Genomic DNA, 7,687 nt, shown 5'->3' on the forward strand with positions numbered 1-7,687 from the left:
TGCATATGCCATTCTGTTTGAGAGTGTCCTTGCCGCGTTCTGATCCTTCCACGAAAAGCAGTACCGCATTTGCATTCCTTGCGCAGGCGGCCCGGTTCAAAGGCAGGGAAGAAGCTGCTGCGCTGGTGTCACAGCGCACCACGGATTCCTGAACTTGTCTGTCTGTCAAATGTACCCCAAAGTCGTCTCTGAAAGGCCTCATTTGGAAGCTGTCTGTCGTTATTCAACGCGCGAGAGTTGGTACCAGATTCCTGAATCATATTTTGGGGCAGTTCGCACGTTAGTGTCTCATTCAATCAGCAACAGCAATGAAATAATTTACACTCTCAGAGGAACCTTTGAACTTGTGCTTTCATAGCGCCGCTAATATTAAGGTGCGCCCCGAGATCTAAGCCATGTTGGAACTGAAACGGAGGAATCGACAGAGAGGCTACAGAATGACATCGCATCCATTTGGTTTTCTTTAAATCACTGACGAGCAGGAAAATGTAAAAGGGGAGAGCGAGTGGGGAAGTGAGGCGGTTGCAGCTCTGGTAAAAGTCCTTCTTTGTGATTCACTCCGCAAACAGAGACTTGAAGGTGACTCAGAGGCGTGTGAGCTCTTCACATCGAGATCAAAAAGCACTCAAGGGCAGTTAGCACCTCTTCCGGAGTGGGGGTGGGGTGAGGTAATTACCTTTTGACTTCTGTTACTATGTTCAGAAACTGCCTTTTCGATTGACTTGAACAGAAACTGCATTTCCAATAAGCACCATGGAAGTTAGCAAAATTTATTGAATCGCTTCTCGTCGATTCCCGCACAGGTTTCCGACTCAGTTGGTATCCACGTGGCTCATGTCCAGGAGTGAACATCTCTGCAGCAAATTGCACGGTTAAAGTAAAAGGCACGGAAAGTGGCATCTCGAACCGGCCCCGAGGTCAGAGCATGCTCACAATGTGATCTGTCGTTCTCGGATTGTAATGCGACCTCCGGTTTTAGGGTGGAGAACATTCTTTGGGACCCTTCTTCTGCAAAACAGACACAGTGACTGAATAAATGCTGCACGGTTTGATGTGGAACACGGCCTGCTCAGCTTTGTGCATTTTCCCTGTAGTCAGGTGTGTTTCGTGTTCCGTGTAAACGTGAAAGTCGTCCTGTTTCGAGCAATGTGTGAAATCATTTAGCAAAGCAAGAATCGAAATTGTAGTAATGTCTAGCAGCTCATGGTCACTTGACCGAAGTGTCCAAGTGTCTCTGCTGTCATGATCGCGTTCGCCTCCCGCGCGGAAAATCGCAAACAGCTCTGCTGTTCCAAAGCGATTTGTGCTTTTACTGGAACCGAATGGAGACTATTATTTCATCGCTGTTGTGAAACAAAGTCCTGCGGTGACTCGACTCGTCGTTATTTGGTTTTCTGTCCAATGGGAAAATCGTTCCAATGAATTTCGGTGTCATATGTTATTGAATTTCTCCCATTTCCTTCATTTCCGTCCTGGAGACATCAGAAGGAAAAGGTAATCTAATCGAGACTGTGAATGGTGAAATTCACTTTTTATGGCCCGTTCTTATGATGTTCTTTCTATCTCTCTTTTCAGCATTGTCTGGAAAGTGGTGGTGCACTAACGCTGCAGTATGTTTGAAAGAGTAGTTTGGAATTGCCCTGTTTTTAGTTGTGAGATTACTTTATGACTCATGCCCTCGGACTGTGACACATTTAGCATTCATGCATCTCTCTGTCTGAAAATGCATTCGGCATGCCAGTTTTGTTTGTGTTCCGTGAAAAATGCTTTCTGTTTTGCGATTCGCTCAGCACATTACGAGTTAACAGGGTTTCTGAGGTAACTTCGAGCAGCAAAACTCCTCAATTGAGGTCTGGGAAAATTTCACGGAGTATGGTCAGTCGGGGCAAAATTAAGGAAGTTGTTCGTATCTGCAGTGTTTCACAATACTACCTTTCCCGTGAGCAGTCGAACAGACTAAACGATTGTGCCACAGACTGCGATGGAAAACTCTGCTAAAAAGTAATCCTTTACAGCCAGTGTTAGCAACAAGACGTTATGGGGGTACACGGCGTGGAAACAGATATTTAGGTGTATCTCATCCATGCTCACCACATAACCAAAATTAAACAAGTCCCGTTCCCCAGCATTTGGCCCCAATCCCTCTAAACCCATCCTGTCCAGAAACTCATCCGATTACCTTTGCAATTTTCTGAGTGTAATAGCCTCCTCCACTTCCTCTGGGAGCTCATTCCATACACGCACAACCTTCTGTGTGGGAAATGTGCCTCAGGTCGTTTGTCAATTTCAGCCCACTCACCTTAAACCTATGCTCTCGAGTTTTCAACTCACCCCAATTTGGGTAAAACACAGAAATACTCAGTTTACAACCCTTCCATAAGATCATATCGCAGCCGTTACGCAGGGAAAGTCGTCCCAGCTTATTCCACCTCGCCCTACGGTCCAAACATTGACGAAATCATTGTGTATATATTGTCATCAATTTCACGGCGACCACGGCTGGTTTCTGTAGTGTAGTGGTCATCACGTTCGCCTAACACGCGAAAGGTCCCCAGTTCGAAACTGGGCAGAAACTGCTTTGTTCGTCAACTGCAGCCTTTTACATGGACAAGAACGGAGCTTTCTTCCTTGCTTTCCCATCTGCAAACCTGCCTTCGAATTTGCTTGAAAGAATCTGCTCTCGTAGTGAAATGTAAGGCAACTCCATTTAATTACTGTGTAAAGCATTATAAAGTTTTTCTCCAACCTGGTTCTGATGCATATGCCATTCTGTTTGAGAGTGTCCTTGCCGCGTTCTGATCCTTCCACGAAAAGCAGTACCGCATTTGCATTCCTTGCGCAGGCGGCCCGGTTCAAAGGCAGGGAAGAAGCTGCTGCGCTGGTGTCACAGCGCACCACGGATTCCTGAACTTGTCTGTCTGTCAAATGTACCCCAAAGTCGTCTCTGAAAGGCCTCATTTGGAAGCTGTCTGTCGTTATTCAACGCGCGAGAGTTGGTACCAGATTCCTGAATCATATTTTGGGGCAGTTCGCACGTTAGTGGCTCATTCAATCAGCAACAGCAATGAAATAATTTACACTCTCAGAGGAACCTTTGAACTTGTGCTTTCATAGCGCCGCTAATATTAAGGTGCGCCCCGAGATCTAAGCCATGTTGGAACTGAAACGGAGGAATCGACAGAGAGGCTACAGAATGACATCGCATCCATTTGGTTTTCTTTAAATCACTGACGAGCAGGAAAATGTAAAAGGGGAGAGCGAGTGGGGAAGTGAGGCGGTTGCAGCTCTGGTAAAAGTCCTTCTTTGTGATTCACTCCGCAAACAGAGACTTGAAGGTGACTCAGAGGCGTGTGAGCTCTTCACATCGAGATCAAAAAGCACTCAAGGGCAGTTAGCACCTCTTCCGGAGTGGGGGTGGGGTGAGGTAATTACCTTTTGACTTCTGTTACTATGTTCAGAAACTGCCTTTTCGATTGACTTGAACAGAAACTGCATTTCCAATAAGCACCATGGAAGTTAGCAAAATTTATTGAATCGCTTCTCGTCGATTCCCGCACAGGTTTCCGACTCAGTTGGTATCCACGTGGCTCATGTCCAGGAGTGAACATCTCTGCAGCAAATTGCACGGTTAAAGTAAAAGGCACGGAAAGTGGCATCTCGAACCGGCCCCGAGGTCAGAGCATGCTCACAATGTGATCTGTCGTTCTCGGATTGTAATGCGACCTCTGGTTTTAGGGTGGAGAACATTCTTTGGGACCCTTCTTCTGCAAAACAGACACAGTGACTGAATTAATGCTGCACGGTTTGATGTGGAACACGGCCTGCTCAGCTTTGTGCATTTTCCCTGTAGTCAGGTGTGTTTCGTGTTCCGTGTAAACGTGAAAGTCGTCCTGTTTCGAGCAATGTGTGAAATCATTTAGCAAAGCAAGAATCGAAATTGTAGTAATGTCTAGCAGCTCATGGTCACTTGACCGAAGTGTCCAAGTGTCTCTGCTGTCATGATCGCGTTCGCCTCCCGCGCGGAAAATCGCAAACAGCTCTGCTGTTCCAAAGCGATTTGTGCTTTTACTGGAACCGAATGGAGACTATTATTTCATCGCTGTTGTGAAACAAAGTCCTGCGGTGACTCGACTCGTCGTTATTTGGTTTTCTGTCCAATGGGAAAATCGTTCCAATGAATTTCGGTGTCATATGTTATTGAATTTCTCCCATTTCCTTCATTTCCGTCCTGGAGTCATCAGAAGGAAAAGGTAATCTAATCGAGACTGTGAATGGTGAAATTCACTTTTTATGGCCCGTTCTTATGATGTTCTTTCTATCTCTCTTTTCAGCATTGTCTGGAAAGTGGTGGTGCACTAACGCTGCAGTATGTTTGAAAGAGTAGTTTGGAATTGCCCTGTTGTTAGTTGTGAGATTACTTTATGACTCATGCCCTCGGACTGTGACACATTTAGCATTCATGCATCTCTCTGTCTGAAAATGCATTCGGCATGCCAGTTTTGTTTGTGTTCCGTGAAAAATGCTTTCTGTTTTGCGATTCGCTCAGCACATTACGAGTTAACAGGGTTTCTGAGGTAACTTCGAGCAGCAAAACTCCTCAATTGAGGTCTGGGAAAATTTCACGGAGTATGGTCAGTCAGGGCAAAATTAAGGAAGTCGTTCGTATCTGCAGTGTTTCACAATACTACCTTTCCCGTGAGCAGTCGAACAGACTAAACGATTGTGCCACAGACTGCGATGGAAAACTCCGCTAAAAAGTAATCCTTTAAAGCCAGTGTTAGCAACAAGACGTTATGGGGGTACACGGCGTGGAAACAGATATTTAGGTGTATCTCATCCATGCTCACCACATAACCAAAATTAAACAAGTCCCGTTCCCCAGCATTTGGCCCCAATCCCTCTAAACCCATCCTGTCCAGAAACTCATCCGATTACCTTTGCAATTTTCTGAGTGTAATAGCCTCCTCCACTTCCTCTGGGAGCTCATTCCATACACGCACAACCTTCTGTGTGGGAAATGTGCCTCAGGTCGTTTGTCAATTTCAGCCCACTCACCTTAAACCTATGCTCTCGAGTTTTCAACTCACCCCAATTTGGGTAAAACACAGAAATACTCAGTTTACAACCCATCCATAAGATCATATCGCAGCCGTTACGCAGGGAAAGTCGTCCCAGCTTATTCCACCTCGCCCTACGGTCCAAACATTGACGAAATCATTGTGTATATATTGTCATCAATTTCACGGCGACCACGGCTGGTTTCTGTAGTGTAGTGGCTATCACGTTCGCCTAACACGCGAAAGGTCCCCAGTTCGAAACTGGGCCGAAACTGCTTTGTTCGTCAACTGCAGCCTTTTACATGGACAAGAACGGAGCTTTCTTCCTTGCTTTCCCATCTGCAAACCTGCCTTCGAATTTGCTTGAAAGAATCTGCTCTCGTAGTGAAATGTAAGGCAACTCCATTTAATTACTGTGTAAAGCATTATAAAGTTTTTCTCCAACCTGGTTCTGATGCATATGCCATTCTGTTTGAGAGTGTCCTTGCCGCGTTCTGATCCTTCCACGAAAAGCAGTACCGCATTTGCATTCCTTGCGCAGGCGGCCCGGTTCAAAGGCAGGGAAGAAGCTGCTGCGCTGGTGTCACAGCGCACCACGGATTCCTGAACTTGTCTGTCTGTCAAATGTACCCCAAAGTCGTCTCTGAAAGGCCTCATTTGGAAGCTGTCTGTCGTTATTCAACGCGCGAGAGTTGGTACCAGATTCCTGAATCATATTTTGGGGCAGTTCGCACGTTAGTGGCTCATTCAATCAGCAACAGCAATGAAATAATTTACACTCTCAGAGGAACCTTTGAACTTGTGCTTTCATAGCGCCGCTAATATTAAGGTGCGCCCCGAGATCTAAGCCATGTTGGAACTGAAACGGAGGAATCGACAGAGAGGCTACAGAATGACATCGCATCCATTTGGTTTTCTTTCAATCACTGACGAGCAGGAAAATGTAAAAGGGGAGAGCGAGTGGGGAAGTGAGGCGGTTGCAGCTCTGGTAAAAGTCCTTCTTTGTGATTCACTCCGCAAACAGAGACTTGAAGGTGACTCAGAGGCGTGTGAGCTCTTCACATCGAGATCAAAAAGCACTCAAGGGCAGTTAGCACCTCTTCCGGAGTGGGGGTGGGGTGAGGTAATTACCTTTTGACTTCTGTTACTATGTTCAGAAACTGCCTTTTCGATTGACTTGAACAGAAACTGCATTTCCAGTAAGCACCATGGAAGTTAGCAAAATTTATTGAATCGCTTCTCGTCGATTCCCGCACAGGTTTCCGACTCAGTTGGTATCCACGTGGCTCATGTCCAGGAGTGAACATCTCTGCAGCAAATTGCACGGTTAAAGTAAAAGGCACGGAAAGTGGCATCTCGAACCGGCCCCGAGGTCAGAGCATGCTCACAATGTGATCTGTCGTTCTCGGATTGTAATGCGACCTCCGGTTTTAGGGTGGAGAACATTCTTTGGGACCCTTCTTCTGCAAAACAGACACAGTGACTGAATAAATGCTGCACGGTTTGATGTGGAACACGGCCTGCTCAGCTTTGTGCATTTTCCCTGTAGTCAGGTGTGTTTCGTGTTCCGTGTAAACGTGAAAGTCGTCCTGTTTCGAGCAATGTGTGAAATCATTTAGCAAAGCAAGAATCGAAATTGTAGTAATGTCTAGCAGCTCATGGTCACTTGACCGAAGTGTCCAAGTGTCTCTGCTGTCATGATCGCGTTCGCCTCCCGCGCGGAAAATCGCAAACAGCTCTGCTGTTCCAAAGCGATTTGTGCTTTTACTGGAACCGAATGGAGACTATTATTTCATCGCTGTTGTGAAACAAAGTCCTGCGGTGACTCGACTCGTCGTTATTTGGTTTTCTGTCCAATGGGAAAATCGTTCCAATGAATTTCGGTGTCATATGTTATTGAATTTCTCCCATTTCCTTCATTTCCGTCCTGGAGTCATCAGAAGGAAAAGGTAATCTAATCGAGACTGTGAATGGTGAAATTCACTTTTTATGGCCCGTTCTTATGATGTTCTTTCTATCTCTCTTTTCAGCATTGTCTGGAAAGTGGTGGTGCACTAACGCTGCAGTATGTTTGAAAGAGTAGTTTGGAATTGCCCTGTTGTTAGTTGTGAGATTACTTTATGACTCATGCCCTCGGACTGTGACACATTTAGCATTCATGCATCTCTCTGTCTGAAAATGCATTCGGCATGCCAGTTTTGTTTGTGTTCCGTGAAAAATGCTTTCTGTTTTGCGATTCGCTCAGCACATTACGAGTTAACAGGGTTTCTGAGGTAACTTCGAGCAGCAAAAATCCTCAATTGAGGTCTGGGAAAATTTCACGGAGTATGGTCAGTCAGGGCAAAATTAAGGAAGTCGTTCGTATCTGCAGTGTTTCACAATACTACCTTTCCCGTGAGCAGTCGAACAGACTAAACGATTGTGCCACAGACTGCGATGGAAAACTCCGCTAAAAAGTAATCCTTTAAAGCCAGTGTTAGCAACAAGACGTTATGGGGGTACACGGCGTGGAAACAGATATTTAGGTGTATCTCATCCATGCTCACCACATAACCAAAATTAAACAAGTCCCGTTCCCCAGCATTTGGCCCCAATCCCTCTAAACCCATCCTGTCCAGAAACTCATCCGA

General features: G+C 45.8%; 1 non-coding gene across 1 annotated transcript; it reads left to right on the forward strand.

Annotated features, from left to right (window-relative positions):
* The first annotated feature begins 2,502 nt into the window (after nt 1–2,502).
* trnav-aac (transfer RNA valine (anticodon AAC)) lies at nt 2,503–2,575 on the forward strand. Its single transcript has one exon. It is a non-coding gene; the product is annotated as a tRNA-Val (tRNA).
* The last annotated feature ends 5,112 nt before the right edge of the window (nt 2,576–7,687 follow it).

Source organism: Chiloscyllium punctatum, chromosome 50, assembly GCF_047496795.1.
Source record: "Chiloscyllium punctatum isolate Juve2018m chromosome 50, sChiPun1.3, whole genome shotgun sequence".
Taxonomy (NCBI): Eukaryota; Metazoa; Chordata; class Chondrichthyes; order Orectolobiformes; family Hemiscylliidae; genus Chiloscyllium; species Chiloscyllium punctatum.